At 44.8% G+C, this 18,951-nt stretch overlaps 1 pseudogene; it reads right to left on the reverse strand.

Annotated features, from left to right (window-relative positions):
- Positions 1-1,773: 1,773 nt before the first annotated feature.
- Positions 1,774-18,447, reverse strand: LOC140721453 (erythroblast NAD(P)(+)--arginine ADP-ribosyltransferase-like; annotated as a pseudogene).
- Between the last annotated feature and the right edge of the window lie 504 nt (positions 18,448-18,951).

An 18,951-nucleotide genomic window follows, 5' to 3' on the forward strand; every position in this document is an offset into this window, starting at 1 on the left:
AAGTGGTAAATGCTGGCTCACTTTTAACATTACAGAAAATCTTGGACAGGTACATGGATGAGAGGTGTATGGAGGGATATGGTCCGGGTGCAGGTCAGTGGGACTAGGCAGAAAAATGATTCGGCACAGCCAAGAAGGGCCGAAGGGCCTGTTTCTGCGCTGCTATGTTCTATGGTTCTATAGCCATGTAACGGAGAGTACACTGCACCACGGTCTGACATGGAAAAACGAATGCCCTTGAAGGAAAAATCCTGCAAGAATTGTGGATAGGGCCCAGTCCATGATGGGTAAAACCTTCCCCTCCGCTGGTTAGAATCTGGGCGGCGGACGGTATTGCCTGTGTTGTAAAATAACAAGACAATTTAAAAAAATAAATGCTTCCACCGCCGCTCGCTGGTCGCGTACTCCAACCACTGGGAGCTCCCTTTTACAGAATTTTGTGTGTGTTGGTTAAACAAAAAGATATTACTTAAGAGCGAGGATAAAATCAGAAGATTTGAGCGGGAGCTTGTCAACTGGATGGACACTCCTTATCGTTGTAGGTACTGGACTCCGCAGTTTCGGAGCGCGGTTTAAAAAAGAAGGTGAACTGTCAATGATCACTTGTGGGTTTGCATGATTGGGAGGATGTTGAGAGGTGTGGGTGAACCGGTGGGTTGGTCGCATTTGGTCCACGATAAACACCCCCAACTACAGGGCAGCTCAGCACGGCGGTTAAATGGTATCGGTGTCGAGTTTCTTTCCAAGACAAGCCACGGACACCGAATAGCAACAAACACAAAATGCTGGTGGAACGCAGCAGGACAGGCAGCATCTAGAGGAAGAAGCACTGTCGACTGTCGGGCAGAGACCCTTGTCAGGACAAAGGACGGGTCTCGGCCCGAAACGTCAGTTAGTCTTGACAAAGGCTTTAGGCCGGAAACGTCGGCTGCGCTTCTTCCTATAGATGCTGCCTGTCCTGCTGCGTTCTACCAGCTTTTGGTGTGTGTTGCTTGACTTTCCAGCACCTGCAGATTTCCTCGTGTTCACGGACAATGAATGACGGGTCGCTGATGCACACTGAGGAACAAGGGAATATAGCAGTACAAGTTACTCCTATAAGTACGTCACAAGTACAAATACATATATATGTGTATGTATATGTGTGTGTGTGTGTGTGTGTGTGTGTGTGTGTGTGTGTGTGTGTGTGTGTGTGTGTGTGTGTGTGTCAGAGTGTGTGTGTGTGTGTATGTGCATGTGTGTGTGTGTGTATGTGCATGTGTGTGTGTGTGTGTGTGTGTGTGTGTGTGTGTGTGTGTGTGGCGTGTGCGTGTGCGTGTGTGTGTGTGTGTGTGTGTGTGTGTGTGTGTCTGTGTGTGTGCGTGTCTATAGGTTTTCTTATAGCTGACCTTATGCAGCAGCGCTCCATCACTGTCACGTGTACTGGATCCCCGATCAGTAGGTTTTAATTTAGGCGCTGTTTGGAAAGGGCGCTTCTCGGGTTCCCTCTGGAACCTGTGGATTTCAACTCCATTAATTTCAATATTCCCCGAGACTGTCGAAACCACACTGATTCCCTACAATTTTCCCTCGGACAGATTGGGAACGCGTCCGCGTCGGCGTCTGGGCGAGTGGAGGGAGTGTCATCTACCTCGGCGTGGAGCTGAGCTCGGCCGCTGACAGGTTCACCCGGAGCAGATTGTCCGGATGAGCTGGTCATCAAATACCCGCCGAAGGATCGAGAGATGATTGCAACATTCCGAGACACGTGGTAATGTGCAGTGGCAAACCGGACTACTGAAACACATCTAAAGACCCTTGCCGTTCCCCGCCGCCTGAGGGAGGAGCTCCACTGGCCGCCATTGCTTGCACGATCAGAGGGGACTTGATAGAGGCCTACAAGATGATGAGAAGCATAGATAGGGTGGGCAGTCAGTTAATGTTTCCAGGGCACGAGTAGCAAACACCAGAGGGCATAGGTACAAAATTAAGGAAGGAAAGGTTCGGGGAGAGATCCGGAGTAAGTTATTTACACACAAGGTTGTGAGTCCCTAGAATGACTTTCCAGTGATGGTGGTGGAAGCTAAAAGATTAGGGGTATTTAAGAGCCTCTTGGAAAGGCACGTGAATGAAACAAAAATGGAGGGTTATGGGGTAGTTTGGGTTTAGTACTTTTTTTAAGGATGATATGGGTCGGCGCAACAGACAGACAGACAGACATACTTTATTGAATCCGAGGGAAATTGGGTTTCGTTACAGCCGCACCAAACAAGAATAGCGAAGAAATATAGCAATATGAAATCATAAATAATTAAAGGATAATAAGTTAATCATGCAAAGTGGAAATATGTCCAGGACCAGTCTAATGGCTCAGGGTGTCTGACACTCCGAGGGAGGAGCTGTAAAGTTTGATGGCCACAGGTAGGAATGACTTCCCATGACGCTCAGTGTTACATCTCGGTGGAATGAGTCTCTGACTGAATGTATTCCTGTGCCAAACCAGTACATGAGGGAATGGATGGGAGTCATTGTCCAAGATGGCATGCAACTTGGAGAGCATCCTCTTTTCAGACACCACCGTCAACATGGAGGTCTGAAGGGCCTGTACTGTGTTGTAGTGTTCTATGGTTCTATGGTTGTTTCAGTGATTGCGGCGGACTCTTAACACGCGTTCAATACGGGTCCGGAAGCAGCGACAGGATATACGCGTCTCTCCCGTTGAAGAGAGCCCATTCCCTTCTGTCCGTTGCCCTCGACAGGCTGAGAGACAAAAAAATAAATAAATCTTCCCGGACGTCCTATAGAGGGACGGGGATTCGTTCCTGGGGGAAGATACATGGATGGAGAGAGAGAGAGAGAGAGAGAGAGAGGAGAGAGAGAGAGAGAGAGAGAGAGAGAGAGAGAGGAGAGAGAGAGAGGGAGAGAGAGAGAGAGAGAGGAGAGAGAGAGAGAGAGAGAGAGAGAGAGAGAGAGAGAGAGAGGGAGAGAGAGAGAGAGAGAGAGAGAGAGAGATATTCATAGACAGGTAGACAGATTGATAGATAGAGAGAGAGAAAGAGATAGATAAATAAATAGATAGATCGATAGATAGATAGATAGATAGATAGATAGATAGATAGATAGATAGATAGATAGATAGATAGATACATAATTGATTATAATGAGAACATGAATTGTAGAGACCTTGAAACTGTCCATAAATAGCAGAATCAGTTCAGAGTTGAGATACGTGAAGTTATCCAGACTGTTTCGAGAGTGGGAAGAGACCAGATGTTGGGGGTATCTGATGATGGATGCCGCTTTTCTTTCACAGCTCCCGCCCCGATCCCCCGCCATTTCTTTATCCTACCGGCACATTCCACCAAACAAAACAACGACCAGCGAATCGCATAGAGTCGCAGAAACCGGGACAGTAAAGCGCAAGGAGAGTTGATTGGACCCACCGTGGATCAGATAGGGAGATAGAGAAAGGGTGCCTCCATTGGCAGAAGGGGCTTCTCCCGTATTAGAATGCGATCTGAATTCATACACATTATTACCGCTGTCATATGACCACAATTTTCCAGGATATTAACTTTCTGTACATTACAAAAAGGAATAGTCCAATAAAAAGGAATGGCGAGACAGTATTCACGGGTTCATGGAAGTGCGGACGTGCCAAGAAACAGCTCTTGCATCGCTGGATGCGGTTCCTCAAACTAAGGTCCTGGCTTTCTTATGGTGGGAACTGGTAGAGTCCATGATCTGATGGCAAGAGTCCTTACTGGTAGACTCCGCCCTGTTGAGGCACCTCCTCTTGAAGATAAATTGATGGTGCGTTGTGATGTGTCCTTAATAGAGATGGTTCAGTCAGTCGGCAACCCTCTGCAACCAACTGGGAACCTGCACGTTTTATGTAATGAGGGCGTGAGTATTTTCAAAACTGGACAGAGGTCCTTTGTACAAAAGGTTTTTGCAATCCGGATGATCTTTCCAGGTAAGATTCCAGGGCAGGGACACCGGAAGCCGGCGGGGGGGTGGGGTGGCGGGTTGTGTGAGTGCGACGCCGTCACAACTCGTGGCGTTGGAGTTCGGAGTCCAGTTCCACGCAGTCTCCAAGGGCTTTTGGATTTTCTCCCTGTGAACCGCTTGAGTTTCTTCCGGGTGCTCGGGGATACCCTGCACACAGTCCAAGAGTTTGTAAGTAAATGTTTCAGACTGACAGACAGACATACTTTATTGATCCCGAGGGAAATTGGGTTTCGTTACAGCCGAACCACCAAGAATAGTGAAGAAATATAGCAATATAAAACCATAAATAATTAAATAATAATAAGTTATTCATGCCAAGTGGAAATAAGTCCAGGACCAGGCTATTTGCTCAAGGTGTCTGACACTCCGAGGGAGGAGTTGTAAAGTTTGATGGCCACAGGTAGGAATTACATTTTACGAAGCTCAGTGTTACATCTCGGTGGAATGAGTCTCTGGCTAAATGTACTCCTGTGCCTAACCAGCACATTATGGAGTGGATGGAAGTCCTGTGAATACAGTACTGTCAAATAGCTGGGCGGCTGGAGAACGAGGCTGCTTGTCCCGGAAGGGCCCGGTCCGCGCTGTACCTAGAGATAAAGAAAAAGAGCAAATAACATCCGGAAGGAGCCGGATAAATTATCTGAAACGAACGGCTTTGGAGAAGATAACGGGATGGTGAACTGTGGTGCTGGACAGTTTGTGCACCCTGTAGAACTTCCTCTAATTCTGCATAAATGGAACCTAACGAAAATCCTAACACGAGACAAAGAGAAACGAAGTCAAGTCAAGTCACTTTTTATTGTTATTCCGATAATAACTGCTGCTATTGTACACAGTAAACACGAGACAACGTTTTTCAGGACCATGGTGTTACAAGACACAGGACAAAAACTAGACTGAACTACGTAACAACAACACAGAAAAAGAACTAGACTAAACTACAGACCTACTCAGAACTGCATAAAGTGCACAAAACAGTGCAGGCATTACAATAAATAATAAACAAGACAATAGGCACAGTAGAGGGCAGTAAGTTGGTGTCAGTCCAGGCTCTGGGTCTTGAGGAGTCTGATGGCTTGGGGGAAGAAACTGTTACATAGTCTGGTCGTGAGAGCCCGAATGCTTCGGTGCCTTTTCTCAGATGGCAGGAGGGAGAAGAGTTTGTATGATTATTATTAAATTGCAATTAAATAAATAACACAAGTAAGTTACGCTTGTTCGTTTAGTTACTGAGAAAAATGATCCAATATTGCATGTATTCGTTGGAAAATGATTGTGAACACCTGGGGTAGGGCCTCCTACAAAGCTATTTGGGGTCAGGTTTTCCAATCAATTAGATGAAATTGGAGGTGAGTGCTGCTGAGGTGCGCTGCCCTACAAAAAGACACACACAAACTCAAGTCACTCACAGAGCCGCTGCTCTCAAGAAAACTCCGCTCCTGTGCACCATGACTCGGTCAAAATAACTTTCAGAGGACCTTAGAGGAAGAATTGTAGAGTTGCATGAAACTGGAAAAGGTTGCAAAGCATTTCTGAAGACCTGATTGTTCATCAGTCCACAGTAAATCAAATTGCTTAGTGCTGTTGCTACTCTCCCTAGGAATGGGCGTCCTGCAAAGATTACACCAAGCACACACAATGCTGAAGGGGGTGAGTAAGGTCCCAAGGGTGGCAGCAAAAGGCATGCAGAAATATCCGGAACTTGCTAAAGTCTCTGTTCCTGTGTCCACTACAAGAGAAACAGCGAACAACAAAGATGTTCATTGAAGGACACCTCACAGAAAACCACTGCTCTCCAAGGAAAAAAAACTTTGCTGCACGTCTCAAGATTGCAAAGGACCACCTGGATACTCTGTGCACATATGAGAGAAAGGCTGAACGTTTGGGCAGAAATGCACACCGCTTTGTCTGGTGAAAAGAGGGAATGTACACCAACACCAAAACCTCATTCCAACGATGAAGCATGTTGGAAGGAGCGTCATGGTTTGGGGCTGCTTTGCTGCCTCAGGGCCTGGTCAGCTTGCAGATCTTGAGGGAGCAATGAATTCAAACTCGTATCAAGACATTTTACAGGAGATTGTCGTGTAGCCGTCCATCACGTGAAGCTTGATAGAAGTTGGATAATGCAAAAAGTCAATGACGGGAAAGAAAAGGGTAAATCAACAACAGATTAAACAAATTAGTCTAAAAATATGCGTTTGGGAATGTCCGGGTCAAAGTACAAATCTTAATCCTGTCGAAGACCTGAAGCAATCAGTTCGTATATGGAAGCCCGCCAATATCCCAGAATTTGTGAGGAGGAATAAGGGTAACATTGCAAAAGGCCGATGTGCAGGACTGATCAACCGTTACCGGAAACGTTTGGTTGACGTTATTGCTGTACAAGGAGATCGGGCCAGTTACTGAAAGCAAAGGATTACATATGTTTTCCAACCAATACCTGTAATATTTGAACATTTTTCTCAATAAATAAATGAACAAGTGCAATGTTCTTATGTTACTAATTTAATTTGGTTCTCTTCATCTAGTTTTAGGAGACATGAAGATCTCACCGTATTTTACGTTATAATTATGCAGAAATACAGAAAATTCTGCAGGGTTCCCAAACGTTTTATTACTGCTCTAAAACACTTCGATTAAAAGGGAATATTTAACCAGCAAACTGATTTACCTTTCCGGCCTTTCAACTTCTTTTCCCATTCTGTGAAAAGCTTCCCCCTCCCCAGAATCGCAGTCAACGGAAATAAGAATCATCCCCCACCCGGGCATTATCAGCGTCGTCTTCACCACCGCACCCCAACACCCCCAAAAAAAATGAAACGTGAACGCGTTCAGGTTACTTATAAGTTTACAGAGATGTCCGGGGCGATTCTTTGAATGGGCATAGCAGAGTCAAAACGAAATAAGTATTGCTACTTTGACTTTCAGTCTTACTGTAACCCGCGTCAAAGAATCAAAAATTCCCTTTTTCTCAGTTTACGAGATCGTCCTTGTAAGTCTCCTCTGAACCCTTTATAATGACGGCACATCCTTTCCCAATCTGCTGCTGTTACTGTTATGGTAGTCAAAGACTTCCCATTTTCCCCATCTTTAATCTCGAGAAGGGAAGGCATATCTGCGTCGCAGCGCCTTAGGCTGTGATGGAGGAAATCTACCTTTCACTGAGATTTGAGAGGAGAATTCTTCTCTGGGGCATGACGAGTCGGAGTACCTGTGTGTGTTGGCAGTCTTTCATGTTCCATAATACAGGTTCTAACCCACTGTGCTGCCACCATGTGGCACCGTTGGGTTTCTGCACCTCGCTTGCTCTGTTCCACAGACAAATTATTCCCTCGTTATATTTTTGTCCTGTCAACTTGCCTAAATCCCTCAGAGACTCTCCAATCATTCCAACTTACCATTAGAGTTCTGACGTAGAATCGGCGCTCACACTGTAACAGAAAACTCAGCGGGTCAGCTCCGATATTTCGGAAAGGAAAGAGGGGCGACGTTCATCGAGGGAGCTCATTGCTCTTTTTATTTCTGTTCCTATTAGCTGCAAAATCATTAATCTTGTTTCCTTCGTTAACGGGCTTAGTGAATTGATTGTTGGCAGTGAGCCTATCGCCAAACTGCCGGAGGGCCTGAATGCACCACGTCGGTCACGGGCTTCGGAATGCAAAAAAAAAAACGGCGCTCGGGGGCAACAAATCTCGGCTGAATTGCACACGATTGGTGGGGTAAGTTGCCGGGCATCCGCGGTGACTGGCAGATATCCGAGCCAATGCCCCGGTGGAGATGACCACTCAGGGGATTGAACGCCGGAGTCGGGACATGCTGTTGCTCCCTGTATAAGACGGTGCTGGCGCCGCAGTTAATGATCACCTCGTTGCAGAAAAGACGGGTGTAAAGAACGCCGAAATATTGTCAAGCGCCTTGCCTGTACTAGAAGAGCTCAGCTATCGGAATCGGCTGGAGGAGCTGGGTGTTCAGTCCTTGGAACAGAGGAAAGAGAGTTACGGCTTTATTGAAATGCAGAAAAGTATGAGACAAATAGACGCGGGGTGGGCGGTAACAGTCTTGCCAAACCTAGATACCACAGATATCGGCTGAGAGGGAAAAGAATCAACGGGACCTGAAGTGCGAACGTTTCCTAACCAAGTTTCCAATATCCCTTGAAAACCATGCCTGGCTCAAACTTTTAACCTTTCCTTTCTATCTAACAGGAACATAAATATTCTGTACCATTAAAATTTCACCTTTAAATAACCTCCATTTCTGTATTACATCCTCCCCAGAAAAGGAATTGTCCCAATCCACTCCTTCTAAATCCTTTCGCATGTCCTCAAAGTTAGCCAGCTTGGATTAAATTGATATATCATACACCTTTGGCTTCTGTACTTACCAATAATCGGTGATCCCCCTTTTTTCAGGCTTTTTCGAGGTACTAGACAGGGCTGACTATTAAGTCCCTGACTATTTGATATTGGCTTGGAACTCTTGCCAATCGCTCTTCGTGGTTCACCCAATATATTCGGCATTATTCGTGTGAATGGGTTACATAAGGTATCACTGTATGCAGATGACCTGTTACTATATATCTCTAAGCTAGAGAAATCCATTCTTGCAATAATATCACTATTTACTCAGTTTGGTAGTTATGCTGGTTATAAATTGAATCTTAATAAGAGTGAGCTTTTCACTTTAAATATGGAAGCTCCATTCTATAGACAATCACCATTCAGACTGGTTACTGATTACTTACTTGGGTGATAAAATTACTAAGAAGCATAAGGATCTATTAAAAGTTATCTTTTTAGCTTAATCGATCACGTTAAACAACTACTTATGAAACGGTCCCCCTTCTCCTTTGGATTGGTAGAATTAATACTATGAAGATGATTATTTCACCTAAATTTGTGTATCTATTTCAGGGGGTACATATTTTCATTTCTAAATCCTTTATTGATATTATTGACTGTAAAATTTCTTCATAGATATGGCAGATAAAAAAATCCTAGGTTAAGTAAGAAATATTTACAGAAATTTAAAAAAAAAGATGGCGGTTCGGCAATACCGAATTTAAGATTCTATTACTGGGCAATTAATATTCGATATTTAACGTTCTGGACATAAGATCTGGATGAAATCCAATGTCCACGATGGGTGAACCTCGAGCGCGAGTCTGCACAGGGGTTCTCTTTGGCTTCTATCTTAGGGGCCTCGCTTCCCTTCGCACTTACTAAACTGAATAGAAATATGACTTATCCAATATTAAACATACAATGCAAATATGGTTTCAATTTCGTAATTTTTTTTGGATTGTATTAATTTATCCTATCAAGTCCTATTATATCTATTTCTTTCTTCCAACCATCCAGAGCTGATCAGGCTTTTCTTTTTATGGAGAACGAAGGGAATACAATGTTTTCGTGATTTATTCATGGATAACTGTCTCATATCTTTTGAATAGTTGTCTAATATATTTCGCCTATATCAGTTTTTTCAGATATTAACTGATTAGACACTTTTTGAATAATATATGACCTGCATTTTCCGGTATCACATCAAACAGAAATTACAGAAAAAATATATAGTTTTAAACCCCTATCAGAAGAGTTTAATAGCAATTATTTATGATCTGATGACGTCAAAACTTCTAGGTACATTTGATAAAATTAAGAATGAATGGGAAAGAGAACTTCAGGTTTCTTTACCAATAGAGAAATGGGAGAAAATGGGAGTGGCACTTTCGACCCTTGGGTTAAATTTGAAGAAGCTTGGAGACCATTTATTCAACAACTTCATATGATGTAAGCTGACGTTTACCGAATCCTTCTCAATTACTTTCTCTTCGTGTATACAGGAGCGAAGTTAATGACAAATTATGATTTTAACCGATGAAACCTGGAGGCCCGGCTTTTGTTTAGTTTTGTTTATATTTTGTTATTTTAGGGGGACTTTTTAGGGGACTTTTCCCTCGTGTTTAGTTACTAAGAGTTTGGGAGGCTTAGATTACACATGTTACTCGGAGTCTGTTTCTGTATACATTTAACGTTATTAATGTAATCCCGATCTATTTGTATCATTATCATTGTTATATTTCTCTACTTGAAACACAATATAAAAGACAATAATTATTAATTCATTTCACATAGGAACCCTGCATGATCATCGACAATGTCCCGTGTTTCTGTGAATTCATGAACTTTCTTTTTACTGAACACGGATGGGTCGAATATGACTGGCTCGATACAGGTTTAACTCTGTTCCTCCCTGTCGCTGGGATCCTGCTGACAGAGAGCACATTTTTGTAATACAAATCATCACACACAAAATGCTGAAGGAACTCAGCTGGACGGGCGAATAAGAGTGAACAGTCAACGTTTCAGTCCGAGACCCTTCAGCAGGACTAGAGTACGTAGATGAGGAGTCGGGGATAGAAGTTAGCCGGAGGTCAGGGAAAACCTTAACGTGATATGGGAAACAGGGAGAGGGTGAGTGTTGAAGAAAAGTGTTGTGAAGTGGATTGTAGAAGGGGGAATCTAACAGGAGAAGACAGTAGTCCATGGATGAAAAGAAAGAGGGAGGAACAACAGTGCGAGACAATCGACATGTGAGAAGATAGAGAGGGAAAAGGGGTTAGGGAAAGGTGAACAAGAGGGGGCATTATCGGAAGTTCGAGAAATAGATGTTGAAGGCTCCCCAGACGGAATAAAAGGTTTCGCTCTTCCAACCTGCGTGTGGCCTCATCTCGACAGGAGCGCAGGCCATGGATTGACATGTTGGAATGGGAAGTCGAATTTATATCTTTAGCCACTGGGAGAAACCGATTTTATTTCTGACGGTCTCCAGTTGTAGGTACAGTCGGTGCAGGTGCTGGGCGAAGCTGTCTCCTATTCTACATTGGGTCTCACCGATACACAAGAGGTCACACCGGGAGCAGCGAACACCGTAGATGATCAGAACAGACGCACAGTTGAAGAATCTGAAATTTAGAGTTGACTACCCTAGGAACACACTTCCAATATATATATATATATATATATATATATAATCAGAACATGGACCATCGAGGCATAAGTGACTGTGGAGGTGCTGGTGTAAAGAAGATAGTGACAGTCCGCTTGCGGATACTGGACAAAGACCCTGCTCCTGTGTCTTGTGATTGTTCGACTCTCTGCGGCAATGTTGCTGTGCACGAGCGCCCTCCGCTGGCCTAGGAACAAGCGACCCGCTTTCTTTTTCAGACACAAGGTTATTGGGATGCCGTTCCGCGAATGAGGGACTGTCTTTGTCCCTAGTAGACATCCGTGAAGGGAAATGCTTTTCTTTGATAATCTGGTTGAAAGTGATTACTGTCACCCGTTTCTCGCTACCTGAATAGCCCCCTGAATAACCGGTTTGAGATAAATCGTGGCTGGGTACATGGGTAGATATGAGGCATTCTATATTTCTTGGTACGTCCACTGTCCACAGGGTGAACACTCGTGATATCCTCACGATAAATTTGGATGCTATTGCTTGCGACTGTCCGGCTATCATCACTTTTTGTTCAGTCACCCCGTGGTCCTCTATTCGCTCGAATGATCTAGGAACCTAAACAAACTGACAATTGATACTAACGGAAAAAATATGTTTTAGAGGGGCAGTTTAGGATTAATCAATATAAAAACAAGATGTATGCAGTAATGTATGATACATAATTGAGACTTTATATTTTTATTTCAATAATATGTTCAGAGTATACCCGCCTTCGTGACAGTAATGGAGCGGAATAAACGTTTACAGATCTTGGAATCTACGATTGGAATTTATCAGCAGGATCTAGATTGACAAATCGATAATAGATAACATAATACAATTAAAAATCTGCCAAATGGCAAGCACATAATCTCCAGGTAGCGGGGTCCTCTTTAAACATGGACCTACATATCCAATTTAACCCTAAATAAAGCAATCTAACACCATTGCGTCTCAGAAATTACCTGGTATTGGTGTGAAGACGTTTCTATTCATGCACTAGGTTGCCACATTTTTGATACAACTCTCTACCTGCTAGTTCATGCACGAATATCTAAGCAGCCAATCATGAGGGAACAATTCAGAGCGTGACTACTGGCAAACATGGTCCAGAGATTCAGTTGATATTCAGAGCAAGCATCAGAAAGGGGAAGATACGTGAGCAAAGCGACTTTCATTGTGGAATTATTGTCGGTATCTGTAGAGAGGATTGGGTATGCCAAAACCTGTTTATCGCCTGAGATTTTAAGACTCCAGTATTCACAGGATATTGTGGAAAACATAGAAACACATGAACACCTCCCCCCCCCCCCCCCACCACAACACGCACAGACAACCACATTAACCATCCATTTTTGCGGCGGCTGTGTGTGCTAAAATGCGACCGCAACTGAAACAGCATCTGTACTTTGATCTGGTCTCAGGAATTTGCCAGTCGCTGTGCATTGTCCAGCCTCCTTCGAGCTCCCAAAGCTCATTCGTCTGCACCTCCCTCGATCAGATGTCATCAGCGCGGTACAAACAATAGTGGTGTGAGAAGATAAGATAGGAACGCAAAGTCAGTCGGGCTTTGCAGCGGAGAGGATGCCGCACGGCAGAAGACCACAGACATACTCTCGGTGCTCTCTTAATTTGACACAAGAGGAGCAAAATATAGAGTCAACCGAGTGCATCGTCTTCTCCTGAGTTACGCTAAAATGCCCGCAACTGGAGATTCCAAATCCGTGATGTATTTGCATTGGCCGGGTCGACAAGCTTGGAGCCTGTCCAGTTCACTTTCCTTAAACCAGTCTGAAGTCCAGTTTTGAAATTTGAAATATCCAGAAAACATTTACACCCCATGGGTTTGGATATGTATTTAAGTAGGGAATGGTCGTCAATAATAACATCGCCCAGGAAGCAAGAATAGAGTTGCTGTTGAAAGTGCCGCCAAAGCCCGCGGGGCGATATTGTCCAGTGACTGAGATAGGCTGCGAGAGAACAAATGAAAAGCAATCAGGAAAAATGGAAAGGTGTGTGTGTGTGTGTGTGTGTGTGTGTGTGTGTGTGTGTGTGTGTGTGTGTGTGTGTGTGTGTGTGTGTGTGTGTGTGTGTGTGTGTGTGTGTGTGTGTGTGTGAGTGGACTGGGAAGGCTGGACAAAACACAGCGAGTGGCGAGTTCCTGGGAGTAGATCAGACTGCAGGTGTACATGGACACTGAAGGTTAACGAAGAGGTACCTAGTGCGGTTAAAAATGCAAACGAGATGCTCTCTTTTGCAGCCGCGTCTCAGAGGGCGGGTGAAGGTTCAGATCTCTCGCACACAGCCACGAATTTTCCCTTTGAACAGGCTGGAGATGGACTAATAAGGAGAATTATGAGGGGCACAGAGAGAGAAGTGAGCCTGGCCCGTCGGCGCCACATCAAAGCAAGCTGCACATAGGAAAGAAGAGAGAAAGACGACAGGACCAGTTTGCTGCGAGTGTGGAAGAATCTTCTAACCGAGTCACCCGTTTTTGGAAATTCAGAAAAAAATCTGACGAAAAGTCTGGGACAGGAAATGTTAGACTAATATTTGCCGTACGTGGAAGCTGCTCTTTATCGAACTTGATATTTCACCAACCCTCTTCCCCCATACGCTATCTATATCTTCGCAGAAATAGATCCAACGGCGTCAGAATGGACAACCCCGCAAATAGGGACATGGAGGTCTCCTCATACCGCAGCACCCTCATCTCGCCATCACTGCCCCTCTCTATCCTTACCGGGATCCCAGCCACCCCGTCCGTTTGGAGAGAAATATCAACTCCGTCAGGACGCGGTCGGTAACTCGTGATTTTGAACTCTTCATTTGGCGGAATCAGAACCACTTCCTCATGAGGGGAAACCGAGTAATTTTGTATCGGGGCACCGTACTGAGAGAAAATTATAAATATTGTTTTACTGCCGAATACCTTGTGCCCTTGCGAGAGGACGAAGCAAAATAGCCAAATTTTATTCTATCTCCCTCCTTACCAGTGGACCTTATTTTCATTCTTCTGTAGGTCGGCTGGGGTGGTTTATCCAAGTCCTCTCTCAGTCTCTCGATAGCAACGGAGAGAAGATACTGGAATCCTTTGAAAGGAAATTTCTCCGTGTAGACGGAGTCGTTAGCCCCGTACATCCTCAGCGCCGCATTGAACTGGCTATAGAATGGACTCTCAACCGTGTAGGCAATTATGGCCATCACGTGTTGTTCTCTGAGCCCCCGGGGCACTGGGACCTTGCTCAGCCGCGTGTCGTTTTCTCGTTTGTCAAGTGCCACGCTTCGTCAAGCACACTATTAATTTCACGCTCCTTTGCGAGATATTCGGTGGCCAGGCTGTCGGACTCTTCGCTCTGGGTGTAGGTGTAAGTGGCAGAGTCATTCATCATGCTCAGTATGATGACGTCATCCCCACTGCTCCAAGTGTCTGCATGCTCCCGATCTGGAAACGGATAGAAACTTGGAATCAGACGGCTACGTCATACAGAAGGGTTCAACGAGGCAGGGCGCCATTCGGTTGACCGTACAGACGGAGTGTGATATATAGAGTTGTATAAAATTATGAGGCACATAAACAGCGTCACTGCACATAATCCTTGCTCCATTTTTGGTGTATCAAAAACTCGAGCGCTTGGGGTTGTCGGCGAATTAATAGGAAATGAAGTAATTACACCACGTTGAATAAGTTGCCAGCTGAACTGGATGGGGCATCGGCACTGAGGATATTTGAAAGATTGGCCACTAACAAAACAGGTATAAAGTTCCCCATCCCTTCGCTAGCCTTCAGATTCCCAGGGGGAAAGGAGAAGCACCTGCTTAACTCTCCGATCAGGGTCATGTAAAACCATGGGAGCAGGTGATGGATAGTAATGGCTGTGGTCACCCGGCCTGTATGGGTACTGCCCAGAAGAATACAAAGGCAAACCAGTTCGTTAGGAAAATAAGTCAAAAATAATCATAATCATAGGAACATGATCGGTTACATGATACGTCACGACACATAACGAGGAATGAACTAAGATAGGATATTTTTGGAGGGAAAGGGATCAAACTCTGTGCGGCATGTTGACCTTAAGGATCGGTTGTATTACACTAGGATTCTCTGACTCCAGTTGTCACAGAGACGAATTTTGGGTACCCAACTGTATCAACCCCATCTTCCAGCAGTTACCCGGTAGATAGTTCAGCCTGGATGATTCAACTCAACATCTAGACACTTCCTAGTTGATGTGAATAAATCTACTTCCACGGCTCTCTCCAGCAGTCTGTTCCAGATGCTCATTCCTCACTAGGTGACGAATGGATCCCCCAGGATCGCTCCAAATCGTCTATCCTTGTATCTCTGACCTTTATGTTATCAGCTTCGGAGATGGGGAATGATGTTCTGCTGTCTATTCTAAATTAATATTCCTTTCTGAATATATTTCAGCCATGAATGTTTCAACTCCTTTGTTTCAGGGTAAGCAATCAAAGGATCGAACCTTGCCACACCAGGTGGACTAGTCCACTTCCCACTGGACCTAGTGCTATTCCATCCTTCCAAAGGTGTGATCCTATTATTAACGAGAGATTCATATATGTCTATACTCTTTTTAGGGATTTCTGTGACCCTGGTCCCATCAAGCTCTCCGGCAGTACATTCCACATACTCAACACACGCCGGGTGGAATCGATTCCACTTAACCTTCTCTCAACATCTCTTTTCTCCGCCCCTAGACATATACCCACTTCGAGAAAAAGAAACTGCCCCCGTGCCAATTATTATTATTATTATTATTATTATTATTATTATAATTATTATTATTATTATTATTATTATTATTATTATTATTATCATCATCATCATCATCATCATCATCATCATCATTATTCCGGACATGCGTTTCTACGCGAAGGTTCCTGATGTAGTTAAGTTTGAAACTAGCATACTGAGGATGTAGGGGGTGGGATTTGGATCAGGAACTTTATTTCGGCACGTTGTATCAGAGTGAGAATTGGAAATGGATCAGAAACCGTTTACAGAAACCTTCCCCGTCACACTCCGATCCTTAACACAGTGTAGAACCGCTGGACTCTGCCGCAAGCTTGGACATCCAACCTGCCTCTCTCCCACTCCTGACGCTCAGAAAGGTCGCGACACCCTGCAAACTTGGAACTGATGAGTCACAGATGGGGTCGGCGTGTCTAACACCAAGCTAAGCGAGCGTGGGTGCCTTATCTGCCGTATGCGCTCGTTTCCGCGTGAAATTCACGCACGCTCTCGCCGCGTTTGCTGGGACCAGACTTGACGTGACCGGGTTTAGGACGGGTTGATGCCAGGTGGGTGGACAAATCCTAGGAGAGTGACCTGAAGGCGTGTGGTGATGGAATGAATCCTATCTGGATTTTGCAAGAAATTAGGAAGTATGTTTCTAACTGGAGTGGAGAAGTTTCGGGTGTTTGGTGCTTAGTTAAAGACCGGGGGCCCCAGTGTTGTGATCTCAGGATTGGTTCGCCGTGCCGCGAGATTCTGAGCCCAGGAATAGGACGATTTTGCGGTTTAATACGTGGCTAAGGATTTGGTGTAGCATGGAGCGGATGAGATGTTTGGTGTATTAGGCTCGCTTCCGGTGAAGTTGTGACCCGTGCAGAAGGGACGTTTTGCAGCTGAACTGGAGAGGGACACATTTCCCAGCGGGAAGGTTTATTGATGCCGCACGGTGCTGCTTACACTAGAGTTGCAAGGGGGATGACAAGAAGGGTGTCGGAGCAGTTAGTTGAGGCAGATGGTGATGGGATCTCATACAACGTTAGGAATCAGTAGGTTGAGCATGAGGCGACAAAATCGTAAATGGTGAACGGAGGATGGAGGTGTTGTATCAGAATGCGCGGTGTAGGACACAGGGCAAATGAATTCCCAGCGCATTTGCAGATTGGCAGGCACGATGCTGCAGGCATCCCGGAATCATGGCTGAAAGATTAAGGCTGGGAGCTTAATGTCCAAGGATACACATTGTATCGAAAGGATAGATGAGGCAGAGAGTATGGTGATGCCGTGTTAATTAAAAATAATATCGTAAATCAGCGAATGTGGTTTATGAGAGTACACCTTCGAGGACAATAAAGATGTCACCTTGAAAACATATTTAACTATGTGAAAGGAAAAGAAAAGCGATCATATGAGACTTAAGTAAGACTAGTGCAGTTTTGAATGAAGGTGCATTTGACTCGTGCATATCGGAACATTGGGTGACGTGATTCGTGACTCCCTTCTTTTCCCATTCCCTTCCTACGTCCGATTCTTCGTCATCCAATCAAATTCCTCTTTTAATGTTTCCATCTACTAACACCCAGTATCTCACTTCATCGCCGCTGCCCGACCCATCTGCATCACACCAACTCCCCCTCCTCCACCAGGACGCAGCTCACCCCGTCCAGATTGATCTCCATCCCTGCACTTCCTTCTTTCTCCCGGCTTCCGTCTTTTCTTTCTCGTCCCTATCACGTGCCTAGGCCGGGAACGTCGAGTCTTTGTTCCCATCCATAGATGCTGAGTTCTTCCAGCATTTTGTGCGTGTCGCTGTGTATTTACCTCATCCACAAGCTCTCTGGTAATTATGATGTTATATCGATTTATCTACTTTCCAGTTATAATCCCACCAACCACCCCCGCCTCTATTTCTCCATTTCCCACACGAGTTACCTTGTGACTACTCCTCCGTCTACTCTCACCTTCTCCCCACTCTGGTTACCTGATGACCACTGCTTTTCACCTCACCTCCCCTTTACACTTCATTGGCTGCCCTCTTCCTTTGTTTTATCTTGTGATCCACGGTCCTGTCCCATTAGACTCCCTGCATCTTCAACCCTTCACCTCTTCCAACTGTCACCTTCTTGATTCACGTCACCTATGACAGCCACCTTAAATGTCACCAGTTCCTGCCTCTCAGCTGTTCAGTTTGTACAGATCACACCCCCGCCCCTTTGTTTTATTATTCTAGCATCGGCTGATGTAAAGAAGATAGTGCCAGTCGGCTTGCCGGTACTGGGCAAAGACCCTGCTCCTGTGTCTTGTGATTGGCTAACTCTTTACGGCAATGTTGGTGTGCATGAGCGCCCCCTTATGCCGTGGGCATATGTGCCCCGTTTTGTTTTGAAGACAGAATGTTATTGGACAGCGTTCTTGCGAATGAGGGACTGTCTTTGTCCCCTAGTAGACGTCCGTGAAGGGAAATTCTTTTCTTTGATAATCTGCGTGAAAGTGATTTCTGTCACCCGTTTCTCGCTACCTGAATAGTCCCCTTAATAACCGGTCTGAGATAAATCGTGGCTGGGTACATGGGTGGATATGAGGCATTCTGCATTCCCTGGTAGGTCCACTGTCCGCAGGGTGAATACTCGTGATAGGCTCACGATAAATTTGGATGCTATTGCTCGCGACTTTCCGTCTACCATCACGTTTTGTTCAGTCATCCCGTGGTTCTCCATTAGCTGGTACGATATCTCGGTCTCTAAACAAACCGGCAATTGATATTAACTTACAAACATGCCTGTGACGGGCAGATCAATAAAAATGACAAATTCAATAAACGGAATGCAATAAATTGAGACTTCATATTTTTTTTATTTTTATATATGTTCAGAGTCTACCCGTATTCGTGACAATGATAAAGCGGAATAAGCGTTTACAGACCTTGGTATGTACGATTTGAATTTATCAGCATGATCTAGATTGACAAATCGATAATAGATAACATAATGCAATTAAGAAATCTGCTAAATAGCAAGCACATAATCTCCAGGTAGCGGGGTCCTCTTTAAACATGTAGCTACATACCCAAGTTAACCCTAAATAAAGCAATGGCAGGCATGGTCGAGAGATTTAGTTGTTATTCAGACCAAGCATCAGAAAGGGGAAGAAATGTGAGATAAGTGACGTTCATTGTGAAATTATTGCTGGTGCCTGAAGATATGGTT

This window comes from Hemitrygon akajei, unplaced genomic scaffold (assembly GCF_048418815.1).
Source record: "Hemitrygon akajei unplaced genomic scaffold, sHemAka1.3 Scf000055, whole genome shotgun sequence".
NCBI classification, from domain to species: Eukaryota; Metazoa; Chordata; class Chondrichthyes; order Myliobatiformes; family Dasyatidae; genus Hemitrygon; species Hemitrygon akajei.